Source organism: Apis florea, unplaced genomic scaffold (genome assembly GCF_048593485.1).
Source record: "Apis florea isolate Af1SG1 unplaced genomic scaffold, ASM4859348v1 contig_3326_pilon, whole genome shotgun sequence".
Classification (NCBI taxonomy): Eukaryota; Metazoa; Arthropoda; class Insecta; order Hymenoptera; family Apidae; genus Apis; species Apis florea.
Window position 1 is genome coordinate 1,251,338 of NW_028256739.1, and position 22,880 is coordinate 1,274,217.

General features: G+C 40.9%; 1 protein-coding gene across 3 annotated transcripts in view; it reads right to left on the minus strand.

The window, feature by feature from the left end:
- LOC100872468 (uncharacterized) overlaps window positions 1–22,624 on the minus strand; it is a 284,383-nt gene extending 261,759 nt beyond the window's left edge. Inside the window, exons 1-2 of one of the 3 annotated variants that reach the window (XM_086911640.1) lie at window positions 22,214–22,624; window positions 21,254–21,619 (exon numbers count right to left, since the gene is read on the minus strand). The gene's annotated coding sequence lies outside the window, so the exon portion shown is untranslated. Of the gene's footprint in view, window positions 1–21,253 lie in introns of all 3 variants that reach the window. The other 2 variants (XM_086911641.1, XM_086911642.1) reach the window with 2 other exon arrangements.
- Between the last annotated feature and the right edge of the window lie 256 nt (window positions 22,625–22,880).

The following is a 22,880-nucleotide window of genomic DNA, read 5'->3' on the forward strand; positions in this document are numbered from 1 at the left end:
TAAGAATAAGAAGAAGAAGAAGAAGAAGAAGAAGGAGTTATATGTGGAAGTTGGAGAAAATAGGAAATCTCATTTTGAAATGAGAATTTAAGCGTGATAAGTTGAACAAAAGTGTTCGTTTAGTTATTGTAAGTGGAATAACAATGCGTTTCTACGTACAATTCTTTTTCTTCTTTTTTTATTTTTTATTCGCACGATCACGTTCCTTCTCTCAAGCGCACGTCTCAAGCTTCTGAGGTAACGTTAATTAACTATTGAATATTTACGGTTTGAAAGAAAGAAGATAAAATAATTACAAATCAAATAACGAATATCGTTATTAAACGAAGAGAATGAAGAATCGAAATATGGAATACCATACAGGTTGCGAACGTCAACTTCGATTAAAACGCGCGAATCGATAAAGATTTATCGAAACAATTTAATTAAATTCAAACTCACGTTATTATTCAACTAAATTTCCACAAATTGTAACACCACTTACGAAACTAAACTTTCTTTTTTTCACTTTTATTCGTTGTTTCGTACATTTTCGCACATAAACGCACGGCTCGTGCAAAACAAACGAAACGCGAACTTCGCCTTTTCGTTTCGAGAGGGAAAAAAAAAAAAAAAAAAGAAAAAAACAAGAAATTACGAGCGTGCACTCGTACACGTACGCGGTATCACACACATCGTTCGAATTTCAGAACGCGGTGTAAATTCGCTGTGATAGGAATTTCGCTGTCGGGCAAAATATCGAAACGATTAAAGTTTCGTTCCCGTCGTCTTTGTCGTCGTTGCGTGGAAGATGGGGTGAAAAAAGGGGAGGGGGGCGAAACGAGGCGAGCCGCGTTGGAACGAGTTTGTATTTTAAGCACGAGGTTAACACCGCCGTGGTGCACGTCCATTCCGCTGTTTTACGAGTACACGTTTTAAGGTGTACACGCACGTACGTACGGTTATCGATCACGCGATATACTTGCTGGAATTCTCTATTTCGAAAATATTTCGAAAAAAACGATCCCGCGAATCGTCCTTTTTCTCCAGTATGCAAATTTCACGGATGGAATTTACGATCCAACGGTTCTATTCATCCGCCGCGTTTTAATTACGAATTATGTAACTCGGTTTACGTGCGTCACAGCCGACATGAAAATTGCGACTCGACTTCTATATACACACACGTGTACACGCGAGGTGGTTTGGACCAAGTTGAGGAGACTCTCTCTTCGACTCAATCCGTATGGGGATTCTGATGGTATAGAGGTGATAGGTTAATTGCACAATAAATAACACGTAAATATAGATTGTAAATGAAACGGAAAAAAGAAAAAGAAAAAAGAGAAAAACTGTACATAAATACGTGCACACGTATTATAAATAACGATAAATATTAATAAATTATTATTTTGTACGCGTAGATACGAAACTTCTTCTATCCATTGAATTGTAAGCAATTTCAGGTTTAGATGAAGCGTTTAGGCGACGAGAGGATGGAAATGTAAGCGGCGGAACTTCCTTCGAATTTCCTTCGAAAACTCGTCGAAAAGAGCGGCTCGAATGCGAAGAGGATATAAAAATAAACGCTGTACAAATTTAACGCGCTCGACGGTTTTTTCGACGGTTGACGATAGTTTGAGGAAGAATAAATATAGGCGGCGAAAAAACGAAAAAAGAAGAAAGAAAGGAGGAAAGAAAATGTTGGAGCGAAGAGTCGGAGAGAAAGTCGTTTCGATCCTCGCGGTATTTTCGAGATAATGAAATTTACCGGTGGCTTGATTCCGTTGACGTGCGCGAATCGAGTTCTGGGGCTGTAAGTGGGACGAGTAACGGCGTAACGGTGTCTACCGGCGGCGACGACCGCGTTCCATCGCTGTTTTCCTGTAATTTCTACGATTCGTTGCTCCCTTTACCGTTCTTGCGCCTCTCGACCGATCGATATTAATCGCTTTCCCCCGTGCATGCAGAGAGGGGCGTTGTGCGGAAAATTATGCGCGCGTAGAAATTGTTTTTTTTTTTTTTTTTTTAAAGGAAATTTAAAATTGTTACGTTTGCGTTTAAAAAATATTCAACCGCTGCGCAATTTCTTCCCCTCCCTGATTCAATTCAATTCAATATCGCGCAAAACGTATATCTACTAGAAATGGAAATACAAAAATTCGTGTAAATTAAAGAATTCGCAAATTTCTCGATTTTTCTTCGAAACTCGGTTCGTCCAAGATTTTTCCTATCCCGTTGGATTACGCCCTGTTGGCGTCAAACAAAATTCCTCCCGAGGAGAAGGGGAGGAGGATATTAGCCGTACGAGGAGCACGAGAAGAGAAAACACGAAGTTACGGTTGGAAGCGAAACCCGTTCCGTCGTGAAGAGAGATGCGAGGGGAGGAACAGGGGACTGCGTGCCAAGAGTGACGTGGTAAACGTCATATATCTAGAGGGAAAGGATATTTCGATCTCGATAGGTGGGCCGACTTGTCTCAACAGTGTATCCACGGGGCAATCGAGAAGGATGCGTTCGTCTCAATCCTCGAGATTGAGTCGAGGACCAATTTCGTGGAAGCCCCGATCCGTGCCCCCGATCCGCTTTCCAGGAAAACGGACCAACAACCGGAGGAATCGATCGATCGTTGGAAACGTGAATTTGCTTGAAATCGAATCGTCGCGCTACGAAAAATTCTTTTCTTCTGCGCAAATTTCGGGGGAGGGGGAGGGGGGAGGGGGAGGAAGGGAGGAGGGAGGAGGAGGGAACGGAAACCTATACCGAAAATAATCTAATCTAGTTTCAGAATATTTTGCGCGTGAAGCGTATATATTCCAGAGAGAAGTGATTATAAAAGTTCTCAAAGTTTAAGAAACAAGCCAACAGTTTCTTCCTCGAGATAATTAAATTTCACTTTTCATTTCCAAGTTTAAAAATTCGGAACTCTTTATAAAGTTTAAAAACCAACCGACCGTTTTATTCCATCCTTATCCCCTCGAATAATTAAGAATCGAACGATCGAAAAGTGAAGATTTAATAGAAATCCAATCGGATTTCGCAAGCGTTAAGTCCTTCTCCTTCGTTTTGTCATTCCGATAATTGCACGCTCCGCATAAGGAACGCGAAATTGAACGTTATATACGGTAAGAAACGAGCTGCACGAGTCGCACGCTATAAACACACGCGATAAGAATACCAAGGTTTCGCCTTGAAACCGCTAATTTATATATCTCGCGCACGACGGTCTTGAAAATTATGCAAAACCTGGCTCCGAGAGTACGCTTGTCTCGTTTACCGTACATTTCTCACGGAATTTTTCTATTCTGTCCGAAACCACGGAACGTTTAATCTTTAACGTCAATATTCCCGTCGATATTCGAGCTTGCGATCGAGCATAAAATTTTATATCCGCTCATTAAAAGATTTTTTTAAACCCGACCGAAATCGCTGTCGTTTCATTAATTTAAATTCCAAGATTATTATTTTATTATCGGGAACGGTTAATTACGCGAATGTTTAATCCTTGTGTCGAACGATGCCTGAATAATAACTGACCTACCTCATCTTTTCGTTTCAGATTAAATACGAATTTAAAATTTCGTATTATCTCCTCGTTGAAAACAATTTCCCAGATTAAATTGCCAGAATTAATTTGCGTTGCGTAGAAAAAAATTTGAAAAAAATTTTCACAACGTAATTCGTTCCTTAAAAATTTCATCTTGCTCGAAGACGCGATTAAAATAAACGATATCGATATCGACAATATTCGACTTGGCCAATAAACGTCGCGGCAGAATTAAGATTCCGTAAGAGAAGACAAAGATTTCGCAATAAGCGGGGCGAAATTTCGCGGAAGAAACAACTCGTATTTCTCGCACGTGAGAGCCTTCCTTTGAAGCAGTTGACTCTTCTGAGCGTTAAAGGAACACGTTCCCTATCCGTGAGCAGTTTGCGGATAGTTTGCGAACTTGGACCGAGGAGAGAGAGAGAGAGAGAGAGAGAGAGAGAGAGAGAGAGGTTGGTTGGTCCACGTTGGACGAGCCGGCCAACCCTGCTGTTACGTTAATCACCACGATACCTTCTCACCTATATAATTCATATATCCTGCCCGAGAGTTTCCGTGCAAGGCAAACTTCTTCCAGGAATCGAGAAAGGAAATACATCGTTCGGAATAATTGGAAAATCGTTCGGCGAAAGCGTTACGGTTCTTCAAATTTATGCGATCAAACCGAATTAATTTCGCAACCGAGAGCCAAACTTCCCGCCTTTTTAAAAAAGATTACACAGCGATAACACGATTCACGGAATTGATGTTCACCCGTTCTAATAAAATAAATAAAACAAAACTAAGTTAATTGGTTGGAGAGAATCGAGACGGAGTATTGCTTGATTGTTTCTATTCTTATCGCGAAGTAAATATAAAACGTAAAATATATATATATATATAAAACGAATATACATAATATACACGATACTGCGATGGATTAATCCAGTACACGTTTCTCGTACACGTAAAATTCGTAATCCATCGAAAATCGACGCAATTTCAAAAAAGAAAGAGAATAAAAAAAAAACGATCGCTCGTTGTCGAAAACGAGTTAAAACGTTTTAACTCGTTTTTGCGTACCATTAATCGCGCGTAAATTATTTTAATAATATATCTCAACAACTCAACGCAGAGAGGCGCACACGTACGTACACGCGTCACGCCAATAACGAAGCGAGCGATGAAACGAAAAACAGGGAGGAGGAGGAGGAGGAAGAAGGGGGAGAAAAAGCAGAGAGGGGAAAAGAAGAAAAAAGGACAGGACATATGTAACGTGTTTTAATAAGAGCTTCCGTAAATTCGATATACGTGCTTCAAATTTAACTCCCCCTCCCCCTCCCTTCCTCCTCCCCTTTCATCGATTCCGTTTCACCGGCGCGAGTTCGTCGATTCTCGCACGAATTTTTCGTTTTGTTCGATCGTTTCCACCCTTTCGCCCCGTATTTATTTATTTCCTTTTTCTCTCTCCCTCTCCGCCAATCGATTCCCGTGTTTCGGATTACCTTTTACACTCAACTTTTATTTATTAAAGCGATACACGTCGGCTGGAATATATCGATCGTTACGTAGCGCGCGTGCATTACCATCGAGAGAACGGTGAGAACAAAAGAAACGGTGGATGGAACGAAAGGAAAAAAGAAGGGGACGAGGGTGGGCACAAAGAGGAAGGAAGGAAGGAAGGAAGGGAATAAAAAATGATCGAAGAGGGATGGAAAGATTAGCGATACCACTTTTCAAACGGTATCAATGCGATGCAACAATCGTATTCTCTCGAGCCAAATGCAATTACAAGTTATATCTCCAGTGCGTATATTCCCAGTTCACGTTTGTAATAAAGATTGTAATACCAAAAGGATCGTCGTAAGAAGCGTGCTTGAACGAAATTTGTTGCATCCTCGATCATCAACTTAAACATCTTAAATCAGAACCTCCTTTTTGCCTCCTCCTTCTAATGGATTCAATTTATCTTTCCTTCGATTTAATCCAAGCTCCAAACTCGTCGAACCGTGTCAAAGTTGTCGATCCCAAGTTTCTAACTTTCTCCTTTTTAATACACCGAATAAATACTTGATAATCACGAGAGAAAGAGAGACATCCTTGATATCCATCATTACGAAATATGAAAATATATTTGCGGAATCATTGGCACGATGAACGCGTTACTTTTTCGTTTCGCAATCAGTCGGTGGAGCGTCGGTGTTGGTAATAATTCCCAAAGGGAGGCACGAGGCTGGAAGAAAAGACAGACGGTCCTTCAGCACGGAGGAATTTAAAGAGGACCGGGGCGGAGGCGACGACGACTACGACGACGAGACGACGACGGGCTAGAGAGAAAACGTATTTGCATTTACATTGGCGCGCTCAAATCGTCGGAAAGAGGAGAGAGTCGAATAAAGGAGGCGAGCAGGTACTGGAGGAGGGAGGGAAGAACTTTATCACGCCGTGAAATCGATTTTTATACCCGCGTTTTTCTCCCTCCCTCGAATTTATACCGCGATACAACGGAATTATCCGTATCCCCTATTATCGTATCTTTGAGCACTGAATAAAAGTAGCAGAGAGTTGGTTCGTTCGTTCGAGTTTTTACGCGTAACCGTAACTCTTCGCTCCGGCCAAGAACCGAATTTTCCACCTTTTCGATCCCAAATTTTTTTCCACGGACAATTCGACTCCTCCCGCAAAATGGTTAAAGCGACACGTTTTCAATTCGCGGTACGGTTAATTGTTCTTCGTATAAATTATCTCGTCATTGTACTCACTTCGAGACTTGAAAAAAGGAAATCGACTATGAAGGGAGAATATTGAAACACCCGAATAAAAAGAGGAAGTAGTATTCGTGTTCGACAAATCAAGATAAACTTCTCCCTCTGGATAAACTATATTTCCTGTCTAAACAAATTTCTTCAAGAAGAAACACGGCCGCCTTATTTCGAGAAGCAAGCTTCACACACACACACACACGCGCTCGAGATTTCTAAAAACATCAGAGTTTCAGAGACAGTTGATATTGCAAAGTGAAGCAAGCGATGTAAAAAAGGAAGAAACAAAAAAGATGGAGAAGGAAGGAACGCGTTTAGAAACCGACAAAACGGGGCAGCCTTTGCTTGCACGGTAACTCTCGCCGTTATTACGAAGGAAACCGAGATGGAGGAGAAGGAGGAGGAGGAGCTGTTACGGATCTCTCGAAACACAAGGAGACAAAGAGGGGAGAATGAGGAGAGAGAGAGAGAGAGAGAGAGAGTGAGAGAGGAGAAAGATTGCAGGGGGTTAAAGGAGAGGGCGGAAAAGCGGCTACTAGTGAAATTAAAAGCGAAAGCGGAAATTGAAACGCGTTTCACCCGCGTTTCCATCTTCGGTCCATCCAGTCAGGCTCACGTCCACGTTTCAGGTGGCCCACTATCGGTCGTTAACCGTTAAGTGTTTACCTTTTGCCGAGCAGCGGCACGGTTAAGCGGTTAATCGAGTAAATCGATTTAATTGGTCGTGCATGGCTGGTTAAACGAGTTTCGGCATCGAAAATTGAATTCGATTCGACACTTTTTTTAATTCGACGAATTTACTTTTCACGGCTACTGGGCTCGAGGAGAGATCGACGAATCTTTGTTCGTCGTATTAACCTCGAGGTATGAGTAAATAGGGTGAATAAAATTGATTGAGAGAAAATTCGAGATTCCTATTTCATTGGAAAGAAGTATCGTCTAACCAAGCCTTTTAAATATTTATGTAGGAATTTTGTCTTGTTCGATGTGTCTTCTGTTCAATTTCTAAAATTCCACTTTCTAAAAAGTGGATACATCTTCTCTTATTTTTAGAAGAATCTAACAATCGATCCATCCCATTATCACGCGACAATACAATTCCGCCAGCGTTTATATCTCATTAACCGAGAAAGAACGATAAAAGTTAGATAACACGTTTAACACGACGGTCAGCGAAACGTTTAAGTATATAACTGACTTAACAACCTCTCTCTCTCTCTCTCTCTTTCTCTCTACCTTCTCTTTACACACGAAGCGAGATTAGCTGCGCTTCAACTTCCTACTGAATCGAGACGAATACAATGGCCGATACGATTATCTTCGCCTGTCACGCGGTACGAATCGCTGATAATTCTGTCGTTATCAGCTCGTCTTCGCTCAACGCCTGTCTCTTCTCCCTTTCCATTACACCTGATCCCAGAACAGAATTGTAAACCCTCTTTCTCACACGAAACGATTTTCTTCCTCATTTCATGGAACTTCTACATATATATATATATACATATTCGTGATTAATATTAATGCTTTCGAACGAACGAATCGTCAAAATCAATTCTTTCGATAATTATCAGGTTTGAATATGAGCTGGAGTATAAATAAAAGTTTTAAACAGAATGTTGGCGTATATTTAATTTCGTGCCTCGAAAGAAAATCGTCGGCGATAAATCGATCGAGGATAGCGAAATCGGAATTGTAATTTCGATGCGTCGCGTGTGTCTGAACGCTTTCATAAACTCTCATTCGCATGTTCTTCACACTCCTTCTCTCCATACTTTCACGCACGGCAATTTGCGAATCGCGATCGCGAGATCCAGAAGCGTCCAATCGTAAGATATTCGTTCCGATATTTAATTTCCCGTTTGTTGAGTCTGAATATTGTCGAGTAACTGGACTCTGCCGAGGAATTTAAAGATATTCTACTGATGTGGAGGAAGATGGGAGAAAGTTTCGACCATCGAAGAAAGTCAGGGGTTACACTAAAAACACCTAAAAAATAAGCTAAATCGAAAACTAGTTCGAATTCGTGTGTGTAAAATTCTGACAGTAATATTTATAGTTAAATAGTATTATTATTGAACGATTGAAAAACTGCGATTCTGTAACTGTCGTGTAAATAATATTATATCCGAAACTATTATGCCTCGTGCATAAATATGCGTACATTCATTGGCACATCTATCTATGAGCGAGTGAATCGTGATTCACGAATCGTCGTGCGAAAGAGAGATAAACGTTAATGAGGGAATTCACGCTCGATTAATAAACTCTGTTTCCTGTGTGCCGCGTGCAATGAATAAACTTCCGGGATTCGAAACGAAACTGATTAATACCAGTAGCGGCAATGCACGTAGAAGGAGGCGAGAATATTCGAAAGATGCGAGTTTTCGAGTCGATTTGGTCGCGATATAAAAACTATGTATATCTAAACCAAGCGTCGACGTTTCGAAGAAAATCGAATTACTTCACCTCTTCGTTCTTTGAGAGTTCTGCTCTCTCTCTCTCTCTCGCTCTTAAAAGACAATACGATATCGTGAGTGTTTATTTACAAAAAAAGAAAAAGAAGCAATCGTTCCCTTTGACTTTTAACGACCGTCTCTCGTTAAAGAAGGGAAATATTGAAAGTTAATCGGAGAAGAATATAACGGAAAATCGAATGGCGCGGAACCAATCTCGCATTCGCGTGTAATCGCATTGAAATCTCTGGTAATAGAGGCCTAGGTTCATTGATCAACAAAGTCGCCATTACGTATGATCTTTCGCCAATAACCGTGCGCCGTAACATCAATCGTAATTCAAATCCCGCAAACCCCGTTTCCGATCGATCTTCGAAAACCGAATCCGCCTACCGGTCCGACAATTCGCTAATTTCCGTGAGAACGGCTCGTGATTCATTCGGGATTGTCAGCCGGAATAATAGAAAACACGGTAACAGAGCGAATAACAGTTCGTTAAGCCAATTGCGCGCGGATGGAAAAAGGATGGACGAAATGGGCCGGAGGAGAGGAGGTCGAAAAAAACGGAAGCGAAGGAGGAGGGGTGGGAAGTAGGTAGAGAGAGAAATGAAAGAGAAAAGGGAAAGAGAGTCGTTCAAAGGGGCCGATCGTGTGGCAAGGGCTGCTCGTTAAACTGGAAAACAAACTATAGGAGGACCGGGCAGGACGAAGTAGGATATGGAAAACTCGAACGATACGCTTTTTTATTTTATCACTCGCGATGCGATATCGATATCGTTTTATGCAAATCTTTTTTTAAACGCCACGCGTTTTAATTGGAATGGAGGAATTATTTTTATCCTTCGCTGAAACAAATAAATATTCCCGATTTTTCATTCGAATTATTTGTAGATAGATAGGATAAGATTCAGATTTGAGTTGATTTTTCTCCTTTCGATCCAAGCGAATCCGAACTGATGAACTTTTCATTCAATCCAAAAAATCCTACGAATCTTAGAGAGAAATGAATTCGCCATGATCGCGCGTGTATCTATACGAATCTCTTTGTGGAATCGTTTCTGCAAAACAGGATCGCGCAAATTTTCATAAACGATCCCGGGCGTTTCGCCCCGATATTTTCATCTCGTAAAACAAGAATAAAAGGAATTTTCACGGGGAGAGGGGGGGGAACATTCTTGGCCGGGCAACACGATCAAGAAAAAGAGCGGCACGTTAACAAGGCTCGTTAAAGCGACTCGAAGCAAGCCATTCAATGGCCCCGGCAATGTTTAAAACAAGACTATCGCGTTCGAATTACCGCGACACCGGTTTATTTGCGCGATTATTAGAATTTCACGGGCGGAAAGTCGCGACGAGCCGTGGCGGCGCGCTGAAATACCGCTTAATTCCAACAAATCGTTCGTTCCTCGGCCGAGTGTGAATATGGACGAGAAAACGAAAAGAGGGAGAGACAGAGAGAGATCGAGCAGGTCGGGCAAGATGGGTCGAGATAGCGTGGGACAGAATGGAATGGGTGCCGACTCGGCGGAGGAATAACCTTATTTACCCAAGGACCCACGATTATATACCCCTCCTTCGCCTCCCCCTTTCTCCCTTAACCGTGGCGATAAATCGTGCCAGTATCGCGCACGTATAAACAAATCTTGCCGCTCTCCCTCCTTCGCCCCTCCCCTTTATTCTTTATTATATCGTAATCGAGGGCCAATCGATCGATCATCCAGAATGTTTCTTCCGCGAAATCGGTCAGAGTTTCGATGTGTAATCGATATCGGATGTAGCTTTTCTTTTTCAACCCTTTCGCTACGGCGAATTCACCAAAAATGAGCACCGAAAGATGCTCGAGAAAGATCGCTTACGCCTCACAATTTCAATTGCTTTGAAAGGTGTTTATTGAAAAATAAATTGATGATAAAAAGAAAATATTAACGCTCGTCGTGTCATGCGTAATAATATCTCATAGTCGCTCGTAGTAGCGAAAGGATTAAAGAACGAGAAGTCGATTGATTTTTTTTCAAAAATTTTTACTCGCGAAAAAAAAAAGGGACATAAACGAGCTCGATGGTTTATGGAGTTTAAAGAGTTAAGTTTCTCTCTCTCTCTCTCTCTCTCTCTCTTTCTCTGTTTGGACGACGAGGTAAATGGAAAATTTAAGGACAGATTCTAAAAGATAGAGCAAACAGAAAGAAGTGGAAAGTTGAATGTCGATTATTCGATCTAATTGGAAGAATTCGGATAATAAGTCACGATTTCAGCAAACATTTTTACACGGTCTACGATTAACATACTCATCCTACGATAATCGGTTACTCAAATAATCGTCCAAATTCGAATCGCATACGCATCTATCCTAGCTTATTATTATCCACTGCTAAAAGAAAAAGATGATAAAAATTGAAAAAGAACTCTAACTCGCTTCGCCCAAATGCAAAAGAAATTACAGATTGGTTGTAACGTCAAATAAACTTTCCAACGATTGTTTTAATCCCTCAACGACCGTCTCTCAAACTTTCCGCCTACTTCGCCTTCCATATTACACCCCGTACAACTCAAAGGGAGTTTAAAGTCGATATAATATCCCGTTTAAAATAGCGTTTGATATTTTTATTTTTAACGAAAGTAATAACGCCGCTCAAGGGGGAGGGGATCGATAACGCGATACACGAACGAAAAAAAAAAAAAAAAAAAGAGGAAAAGAGGAAAAGAGGGGAAAACTCCGATATCGGATGTAATGTATGCGGGAAAAAGTAGTGGCGAAGTCGGGCGAGAAACGCAGTTTTTCCAATTATCGCAAAAACGAAGTAAAACCGATCGTAACGCACGATCATAGTCGGCAGCCAGACAACGAAATCATAAATTGAAATTAGTTTGCCGTAGTATAATTTCCCGCGAATACCGCACAGAGAAAGAGGGGGAGAGGGAAGCTCGACGGTTTTTCCGGGGTTGCCCCACCGGGAAGGTTTTCCACGGTCGACGAATCCTTTATTGCGATGGTTTGTCCTACCCAAACTGTCGACCCTTCTCTTCTCCACCGCCCTTGGAATCGTCCGACAAGCAGGATTATAGCGCCGGAAATATCAATGGTCTCTCCTTTATCCTTTGTACCTGTACTTCTCTTCCCCCTTCTCTCTCTCTCTCTCTCTCTATTTTTTTTCTTTTTCAGAGCGGCAGAGATCTCGACCAAGGATATTATGCTCATTACGAATTCTTGAAATCGTGGAGATTAACGTGGGGAGGAACGACTAAGTTGATGGATTCTCGAGTTCTCAAATGTGCTACGATTATTTCGAAAATGTTTCCAATAAATATTAATTCTAGGAAGCTTCTTTTATGATTTTACACTCGTATTACTCATATATTTACATTGGTAATATATGTATAATATAAATACGAGTGCAAAGGGTTAAAAATGGAGTAGGTTTTTCTTTTAATCCGATCCGAAAGAAATTGCAAGAATTCCGCGATAAGTTCAAGGCTAGAAAATACACGTAACACACACACGCGCGCGCACGAGAACCTCCGAGATTCATGATTAATTAGAGCAATGGCCTGAAGAAGCAGCATGAGTCATCCTCCTCGCCCTACTCCTCCGCTCCTCGCACAATTTACGGTAAAAGGAATTCGTTTCGAAGAAAAACAGTTAAATACCTGTTACAAAATACACGAGGTCCCAGGTAGAAAATACGTGACTCCGATCAGATAAGATGCCTCGTTATGAGACTAAGTTCGTTCCAAACCAGTTCAAAAATTTCCTTCCATCCGTGAAAAAAAAAGGAAAAAAAAAAAAAGGGTTCCCTTCGTCACGGTTGCGAAAATTTCGGAAAACTTTTCGAACGATTCTCGAAAGAATTCCTCCTCGGCGCATAGCTCCATTTCTCCACCCGCATCATCGACACTCGGCTATCTATTTCGTGTCGCTATCTAATCGTCCGCACCGACGATCCTCTACGCAAACTCTTTCCAATTCGCTCGATAAACGCTTACGCTTCACTGTAAATACACACACACACACACACACACACATATATATATATCGAAGGGAGGGAAAGAAGCGAGAGACCTCGTTTCCCGTTCGTTCTCCACGTCCAGCCACGTCACGATTGCTCGTCGCGTGAGGCGAAACACGCTCACGAAACGATTTTTCACGGGCATTCTATCCAACGATAGACTATGAATGCATCGGATAACCGGGTAAGCAAGCAAGCATCGTTCAACGTCGAGCATCTCTAACGGCGATGTAACGAGGCCCTTTTTGACGAATTTGTAAGGACGAGCCACTCCTTGTTAATAGATGAAAATTAGAAGAAATTGTAATATTTTTCGAGTTTTATTTATAAAACCTTGTCTCTCTTTCCTAAAAGCCTAACAATTTCTTATTATTACTTGCGTTATAAGATTCGAAGAACGAAATAATCTTCGGGAAATACGAAAATGCTATCGAAATCTTTCGATATTCCTGCCAGCAGGCAGGAGATTTTCACCGCGCCCGAGACTTTGTTCCCATGGAATGATGTAATATCACACGTTAACGCAACTTCTCACTCCACCGCCTCTTTCTATTCAAAGCGAGGCAATGACGCATAAATGACTTCGATACAACCAAGATCCATGACCCCGAAGAAACATTTCCCGCACAATACTCGTTCTTTGTGCGAGTAAACAATTTTCCCTCCTCGATATCCCTCTCCTTGTATCCCGTCCATACACACGTGTATACATATATACGCGTGTATATAAGAGCAGATAGTGGTCGTTCGTGTGTCGTGGAGAAAGGCAGCCACCCTGCGCACGCCGTGTATACCTGCGCCACGCGCAACAATGCACGTGCACACGCGAGAGAAGAGGGCCTTGGGTATGTAGAGCTTCGTAGCCACGATAAATCTCGTAGTTCGATGCCTCCTCCTCCTCCTCCTCCTCCTCCGTTTCTGCGACGTTCCATTTCGTCCCGCGCTCGTTTTATTTCACCATTATGCGCTATCCTTCGAAACTGATAGGAAGACGCGGGCTTACGGGGCGACGATTCACAGACGAGGGAAACGTCTGTTACGGTCTGCTCGAGCAAATTTGCATGGATAGAGGAGAGAAACGGAGAGAGAGAGAGAGAGAGAGAAAGAGAGAAGAACGGTTAATGGATTGATACGGTGGATTGTAATTAAGTTAACGCGATTCTCTCCCTCCGATCATTTCTCGATTTATCGATATTTTGTAAATATACGAATTTTGTTAATGAGGCTCGAGAAATTCTCGATCTGAGATTAACGTTATCCGCAGCCAGCTGCGCATTAACGATTATCTCTCGACCAGTGGTTCTTTGTTGAAAAAAGAACAAAAGGGATTGAAAAAAAGGGGTAAAGGTTGAATCGAAGATCGAAATAATAAAATCGATCGATATCGAGTTATGAAAAATAGTCTTATATCAAGACGGAAGGCGAAATTCAATTACGATACTTGCTGATCGTTTCAAAATAATGATAATAATCGGGTTATAATCGTTGGAAACTTCGAGAAAAATCCGTAAAGCGACGTAATAAGCGAGTAATAACTCGAGGACGAGACAACCGTTACCACCGAACGACAGTGTCGGAGCAATCGGAGTATCGAAGAAGTCGATAAATCCACCCTTCCACGTCTGGTTTCCACGAAAAACACGAAACGAATCTTTCCAGATTGGATCCGTTCGCTCGAGTTCCTTCTTTTAAGAAACTCGTCCCCCACCCACGCCTGTGGCGTGGTATCCTAGTTGAGCTTTTCTTGCCCGACTTTCGCGTAATAACCGGAAGCGAGAAGCGAGGGCAAAGTGGATCGCATCATAAATCTGCTCCTCGCTCAACAATGGACCTGGCTTCGTCTCCCCAAGTAACTACGATCAAAAGAAGTTTCGCGGAACTGGCTACCATTATGATAATCTGTCTACCATCCCCATATATAAGGATTTTAAAAAAAAATGAGCTCGCTGTATTTTCGACACTTCTTCACCTTTCCTCGCAACAATGTCCAATCGAATATCAAACATTGTTCCTCGATCGTATTTTGCGCCATGTTCTTGCCAAGCAACCGAATATAATTCAAAATGTGTGTTTAAAAAGGAGGAGATTACGCGAGGAGATTCTTCTTCTCTTCTGCGTAAGTAAAATTTTATCGTGTCAGACGATGAACGAGATCTTTACATTTTCGTAAAAATGTGATACGATACAATAAGCGAATGAATCACGAATCCATCCAAAATATGTACGTAACGCGTAATTCCATTTAAAGAAGCGTGTGTCTTCTGCGTGCCATCTTTAAGTGCCTCCACCCACGTAAAAACTATTAATACCGCATAACGCGTGTATCTTTGCCCGAACGATTTTTGCAAGAATATCCTATTTATAACCTCGCCCTCTTACGAGACATTTCAAACGTTACGAGTTAAAGGAAACAATCTGTAACCTCTCCCGTTTCCGAATGGGAAAGTGCATAGGTGAACGTTTAAAATCGTAGGCGTTGGAATCGATAAACGTATATCGTAAATCCACAAAGAACCAACCATTCCACACGTGGATATATATGTATATATATATACACGCGTTTCTTCACGTTTTATCTCGAGATAAGATCATCGATATCACTTCCACTCCCGATCCATTTTCACATTTTCATCTCAACTTGCGCGTCCGCACAAATGAACGAAGAAGGGCCGTGGAAAAAGACCTGGTGGAAATTTTGAAGAATATCGGTGTCGCCCGTTACACGCCGTTCAACTTGCCTCGTGAATCACCCGAAAAGTCGTGGCTATTTTTCAAACCGAAATGCAAGGGACCCGACCCGTCTCGAAAAACGCGCCGCTCGAATGCCTCGTCCCCAGAAGAATTCCGAAAGAACGGCAACGATAAACGCGCGACACTCGACGATTTTTTAACGCTGGAAATATGAAAAATGCCAACCGAGAGAATTCGTAGCGCGCACACGTACGTATTCCCCATTATACCAGAGAATTTTATACCAGAGACGTGTACCCCACGTGTACGCCCCGCCCGGTGTTTTATTAAAAAAAAAAAAAAAAAAAAAAAGAAGAAGACTCTTTCGTGATAAAGAGATATCCTATTCCCTGAGAATCTCGTGGTATCAATCTCGCCGTCTGGACATTTTTTTACCCGCGCGAAAAAGAGAATATGCACGGTTGGCTCCAGGCGGATTAGCTATTCATTTACGCCGAACCGATCGGGTAACCTTCGACAAACCCCGACAGGTACTCAAGGTTAGCGGATACAACGAGAAAGAGGAGCCGCTTCACGGTTCGATCTTCTTCGACGTATGACTGTAACGCGTTTATTATCCAATATATCTGCGGACCGCTCCTTCGATCGAACTTTTTGATACGCGCGAGGACATCCAATCGTTCCTCTCCGATTTATAATCTTATAGAAGGATAGAAATTATATTCGCCATTAGCTAAATAACGAAAGGAGGCGGAAATTTTGTTGATCGTTCGAATAAATGTTATTCGCGAATTAAATTGAGAAAAAACATCGTGATTTCTGCGTAATCTTTTCGTAAAGAAAATAAATACGAAAACCGCCTACTTTCTTCCCTCGTTCGTGAATTTATCAAGCTATCTGAAATGCGGCGCGCATGCTCTTACGAAAGAGAGAGAAAAAGAAAAAAATAGATAGAAAAATGGAGATATACGTTTCGGTATGAGCGTGTTATACATGTGGAAAAAGAATCCTTGGTCGCGTGTTCAGCATTACTTGGGCTAAGCCGACGAGATTTATGCCATAAGCTACAAGATGACTTCGTCAGAGGAGAGCTCATCCTTACAACGAAATCGATATGATATTTTTCTCCGTGTATTCGCACACCTGTTTTTTACTTTTCTCATCTTATCTTCGAAATTGATTCGATCGTTTCTCCTCTCCTTTTATCTTTCGTAAAATTCGTTCGATAAAGTAAAAAAATATATATACACGCGACAAGATAAAAAAAAGCATACATGACATTTAAAGGAATTTCGATTTGCATAAACATTCTATTACGTAATATAAAAATATACGATCGTGATCTTCCATTGAATTCGATTCGATTCGGCGAAAATTCTTCCCGAAAAAGCAGCAAACATTCTCGGCGGAGGGAGGAAAGAAAGAAAGAAAAAAAAAAAGATGTACGTCGAGAAAGGGAGCACCATTAACATTTGCCATTTCGGTCACGATTTTTTCTTTGTGGAACTTTACGAGGACACACTAAGCCGAGCAAGGAACCGTTTCATTGTGTAAACGTGTACGTATAATAAAAAGGTTGCAAAGGTCAGCGTATACATTCTCGAAAGAAACTCGGTCCCCTTTGTGAATGGAAGAATCAACGAGAGTGAGTGAGCTAGGGAAACAGAGATAGAAGAGAAAAATTTTCCAGACGCCAGAAAAATGTCCTCAACAATCTGCAAGCAGGTGTCGAGAATGGGACCTGCGCTTTCGAACGAATACGCTTCGATGCAACCTAGTGTGCTCTGCACACGTGTGTGTACGCCCCCCCCCCTCCCCTTCCCTCTCCCTGTTAGAATCGTTCGCATCCCGCCGAGAGGAGAAGTTAATACGACGGTATTTTTGTCCAAAGTGCAAGGAGACATTTTTCTCCCTTCCCCCTCCCTCCCCTCCCCCCTCGTGGAACGAAGAGGGAAAGAAATTTGGACGTAAATCTCCAATTATTTCCAACGAGAAGAATTCCAGATCGAAATGGACGCGACAGCTCTTTTCCTCCTATATCCCCCATTGAGGAATTAATCACGGGGTATACGCGATAAAAATGCAAGGTTAACATCATTGTGTGGGATAGATAAGAAGCACGCGGCTCGTTTCGATCGCACGCACACAAACGCCGCCTAGAAACTATCTTTAATTACGTCCGTAACGGCACGGCCAGATCGAGTCGTGACGTACGCTCCTCTCTTCTTATTACATTTGTCATTTGGGTCACGTATTTTATTTCTAATTTGATAAACCCCTAAGTAATTTTAAATAATATTTTAACTTAATACGATTAGCGAGAGGGATTGTGAAATGTACACGATTGAATTTCGAAGAGAAATAACAAAAGGATGGAAATATAATTATATACGAGATTCTATATACGATTTGAGAATGAAATTGTGAAATCGTTCGCGATTAAGTCTCGAAGATGTATTTAGGGAAAGATTAATCCTTGTATTAATAATTATTTCGATAATTTTCCGATTTCAATAATTTTCAGCGAACAAATTCTATATTTGGAGCATAAGATAGATATACGAGTGTGTCAAACAACGAGGATTCATCTTTGACCGATCTATCTTTGAAAAATCTTTTCACAAAAATAAGATTTTAATTATATCTTGAACAAAGTACGTAAAATGCTTAGATATTCAAAACGTTGAAACATAAAGTTTAAAAGTTCGAAATAAATCTAAATACTAACGAAATCAAGTAGAGTTTTTACAAAAAAATATTCACGATTGAATACGAAGAGATTAATAAAAAAAAATATTGTACCACAACGAAAGATGAAAAGTCGAATAAGGCCATTGGATCCGCTACGTCACGCATAACGCGATAAATGCTAAAACTACGACCTTCGAACGCAGAAACGATACGGTTAATAATTCAATAATTTCGCAGACTCTCGGTTACAACATTTTATGGCTCTTTGCTGGCTTGCACGTGAACATCCTTGGATGCGCGGGAGAGGAAGAAGGCAGAACACGAGGAACAAGTAACGAGGTTACCGGAACGTCCCACAATTAATTTGCTTGCAAACGGTTACGCTCTGCGAATAATTATTCAAAGTTCTAGCTTCTGCTTGTGCAAAGTGCAACTACTTAAAGGGTTGAACGATTCATCGACGACAACGTTAAAATGTAAAAGATGGGACGAGACCACGTTTTAATCAACCTTAGCAATCGTCTGACGAAAAACGTTCCCTCTCTCATCAATAATTAAAAAATTAATTCATACCGTTCGATTATTTGTTTCTAAACGGAACAAATTTTAATCAATTCGATAATACGTTCTCAAAATTTGTACATCGATGATCTATTAATATGTTATCGCATTTGATAAATATTTTTTAAAAAAGAACAAATTTCGATCTAATACGTTTTCAAAATTTGTACCGTTCGACTATATATTTTATCGAGTATTATAAATTATTAATATTTTATTTTATCGTTCTCGTTAAAATTATATTTCGATCGTGCTCGAGAATGAACGAACGAACACTTTTTCCCTCCAACGAAAGTCGAATAACAATGCTCCGCGACGCTTCACATTCGACAGGCTCGAAAGTTAATCGATGTCGATTAAAGAGCACGCGGGCTTCATTAAAATACAATTAAAAAGAAAGTATCGTCGTCGGTTTTAATAGTTTAACTGCGTCTAACGATCGTGTCCCGCTCGTCGTTAAAACTTGCTCGATCGCACGAAACGTTGCGATAAAAGTGGAAAAAAAAAAGAAAAAAAAAAAGAAGAAGCGAGTACCATCCGCGACATGGTTTCCGCGCAATTCTCTGTATTTAAAGTAGTTACGTATTAAAAGTTCCCTTTATATTTAATTACATATTCCAGAATTCCGGTCCGCGTATCGCGGGACCCTTCAATTTCATCTCATTTCTATGCAAGCTTTTCAAACATCCACGCGAACCCGGCCTTATTCATCGGAACACTGGGCGCCCTTATCTTTTTGCACGCTTTACGCTTTAATGAAAATTTTCTACTATGCCGAAATTTTCTCCAGATATTCGATTATTCGTTTTAACGATACACTTTTACGGTAATTGTTCCAACGATACGAACCACGATACGTATATTCCGTGAATCGCTTTTAATTTTATTTCCATTATATTCTATATATTCTTAAACAGGTAATACGAATAGAATTTCAATGAGATTGATTAAATGTGTATGAGAGAACGTATTGACAATCGAGGATCTTGAAGAAAAAAGGAAACAAAATCATTTTTTGACAGTCGTTTGATTGTTACGAGTATTTGAAAAAAAATTTATATTATTACAATTTCTACTTTTATTGATTTACACATTTAATATATTTAGTAAAATTCTATATTGTGTAATTTAAGTGTGCGAATGCGAATATGAATGTGTAAGTAATATTTTGTTAATAAAACAATAAATTGTGAAATGTAATTATATTTTTCACATTTTAAAAATCATTCATTAATAAAATTTATAAATAATCTATCAACTGAATAATTAGTAATTATTATGTGAAAATATATCTTTTTTAATGTTAAATCAAAGCAATAATTTTATAATTTCAAGCAATTTTTTTTTTTAATTCTTAATTTGTATTGTCTTGTTACAAGGTCTTCAATTCAATCGTCATCGGTGACATTGTACTTGTCAATAATAATTCTTTTGATAAAGGAATGATGTAAGACGTAAATATAACAACGAAGAAAAGCGGCTGAGACGGCAGCAACGACTTTTCGAAGTTTCGCTTTCTCAGCGGAACATTCTTTCCCCGATAAGATAATATTTCCGCGCGAAGAATTTTAAATAGCTCGTCGAACGGGAATCGACGTCTTTCGTCGTCACTTCGTATTGCACGATCAGATTAAAACTATTCGTTAATTGTGAAACGATAATGAAAAATCCAAATAGATTCATGATTAATAATACGTTAATGCTATATTCGTATTGTTGTAGACCAACTGTTATCTTTAATATTTATCTTTGCTAAAAATTCATTTGCAATTTAATCTATTCTATATACAGTATAACGATATTAAAATATTATATCTAGAAATAATTCAGAAGATTTCATTTTGTCATTTCGAAAAAGTCATTTAGTCATTCAAATTCCTATTGTTTGAAATACTAATAAGACGAATAAATAAAGGCGTCATCAATTGGAGTCTAAAGAAAAACAAAACAAGATTGAAATTCTTCGAAACAATAACCTGCCAAAATACTTGAGGAAAATTTGTTTGCAAACAGTTACTTTATCAGAACTCACGAAAGAAAAGTCATCGGCGTGGAATTTCTAACAGTCGCCAAATATTCGAGACTTGAGATATAATAACTGCCAAGAATCGCGTTGAAACCAATCTACACTTCAAAACAGATACTTAATTTCATAATTATTATTCGAGATATTGATTATATCCTATAAACGGTTAACAACGATTTTGAATCGATCGAACATTGTCGAAACGGTTAGAAAACGTTCTGAAGCTAACTTCAAATGCATCGATGTTTTTCGAAGATTTATATCGCAATGAAACACGAACGAAACGCGAGTTTATCGATTATGCAGTTATCCGGGAATTCTTTTGATTCGTAATTATATCACAACGAATCTCGGATATCGACAAATTATCAAAATTTTCGTATGAAAACGAATTGAAATAAACTAAATAAAAGATCGAAAATAATGAGAAAAAATAACGAAATAATTATCGAATGAAAAACAGATGTCACTCGCGATATTGACAGGATTGGGACACATATCGATTGTAATCACGAAATAGTAATATTTAGTAATATTTAATATAATATTTTGGTACTTACATAAATTGTGAGCCGCAATGTTGCGCTCCGTCGGCAAGTCGCAGAGTAGTGTATAGTATATCCAATAATCCACAAAGAATAGCGTAGTACTGCACTGATAAAACTTTCACTTTATGCTTTTCTTTTTCTTTTACTTGCCAAATAATCGGCTTTTCTTTCAAATCACTGATTTGAATCACACTTAAAACAGTCGCACCACTTGGAGGTTTGAACAAACACACCTCACGAAACACCACAAAACAATACGAAATTGAATCAATGAAGAGTACTCGATGCAGAAGTTGCTGGTTGAATAGCACCGGTTTCCAATGTTTGTGCGTACGTGTATAATCGCCTGGTTACGTATCCGAACGAAGAAACTCCTTACTGTAAAAGCACGAACGTTATTTTCGATCACACTGCTAAGATAGCTGAACGAGAACTGACGTGTTCGCGGAACAGGCGCGCGCTTTGCTCCGTGAACTTGGTCAAGTCGAAAGAAATCGACTCTCGCAACGAATCGAATCGTATCGAATCGAGTCGTTTGGTATTATCGAAACGAACTGCGTCGAAAGCGCGAAAATCACGCGAACCACACTCCGAAATCGGTGTATCGCACATGAAAGACGGGAAAGCAATGCGGCACGAAATTCACAAAGAGGCACTGCTAACGAGACGAAAATGACCGATCGGCCGATCCGATGGAACACGAGCACACACGAGAACGCGACTACCGATGATCGAAGATTCTCGCTTGCAACCGACAAACGAGAAGGACAGAAACCGAAGACGGATTACGTATAGAGCGCACGCGCACGTTCTAACGCGCTTTCGTTACGTAAAAGAAGTGCGCGTTGGTTAAACGTCACCACATCAGGATGGTACACACTACGCGGCTTCGTATAAAAGGTATAGAGAGAAGTAGTCGGAGAACCAGGTATATTTTACCGCGGACGCGAAAGGCACCGTGTGCTAACCTACTTCTCCTTCCGTTGACTGAAACTCTTCGCACCAACAACGATGACGACGACAACGACAACGTCGAGACCCACACGGCACGGTACACGCGGCTCGTTGTCTCTCCTCTCCTCCGCACGCGCGGTCCCTCGCTTCTTCGACTTCGCTGTTTGTGTCACCGCGACACCACGAAACCAGAAAACAAACAACTGCCGTCGAGGACGCGTCTTGTTTGCAGGAAAGCTCGACTCTTTTTCACTGGGCGGAACTCGTTGTCGTTGCGGGGGAAAAGGGGGACACAGAGGGAGAACGAGGGACACACATACACACAGTGGCGCGCGCGCGCGTGCCCACGGGAGGGAATGAGAGAAAAAGAGAAGGAGAAAGAGAGAAAGAGAGAGAGACAGCGCGGCAGAACGACACAATCCGACTACGACGGAGGTCCGACTCGAACTGAGCGCCGAGCGGCTGATCGAGGCCGACGTCGGCCGACTCGGCCGAACCGAGGCGCTCGCCGATAGCGCGCTCCTTCCCTCCCTCCCTCCCTATCCCTCCTATACCGAATCCCTCCTGCCGCCCATCACTCCTCGTCCTAGCTTCACAGCCGCCACCCTCTTGCCTCTTGCTCTTCCCTCTCACAAACTCACGGGCCCTCTTTCCTCGCCGCGCCTCTCCTCTCTAGTCCGCACGT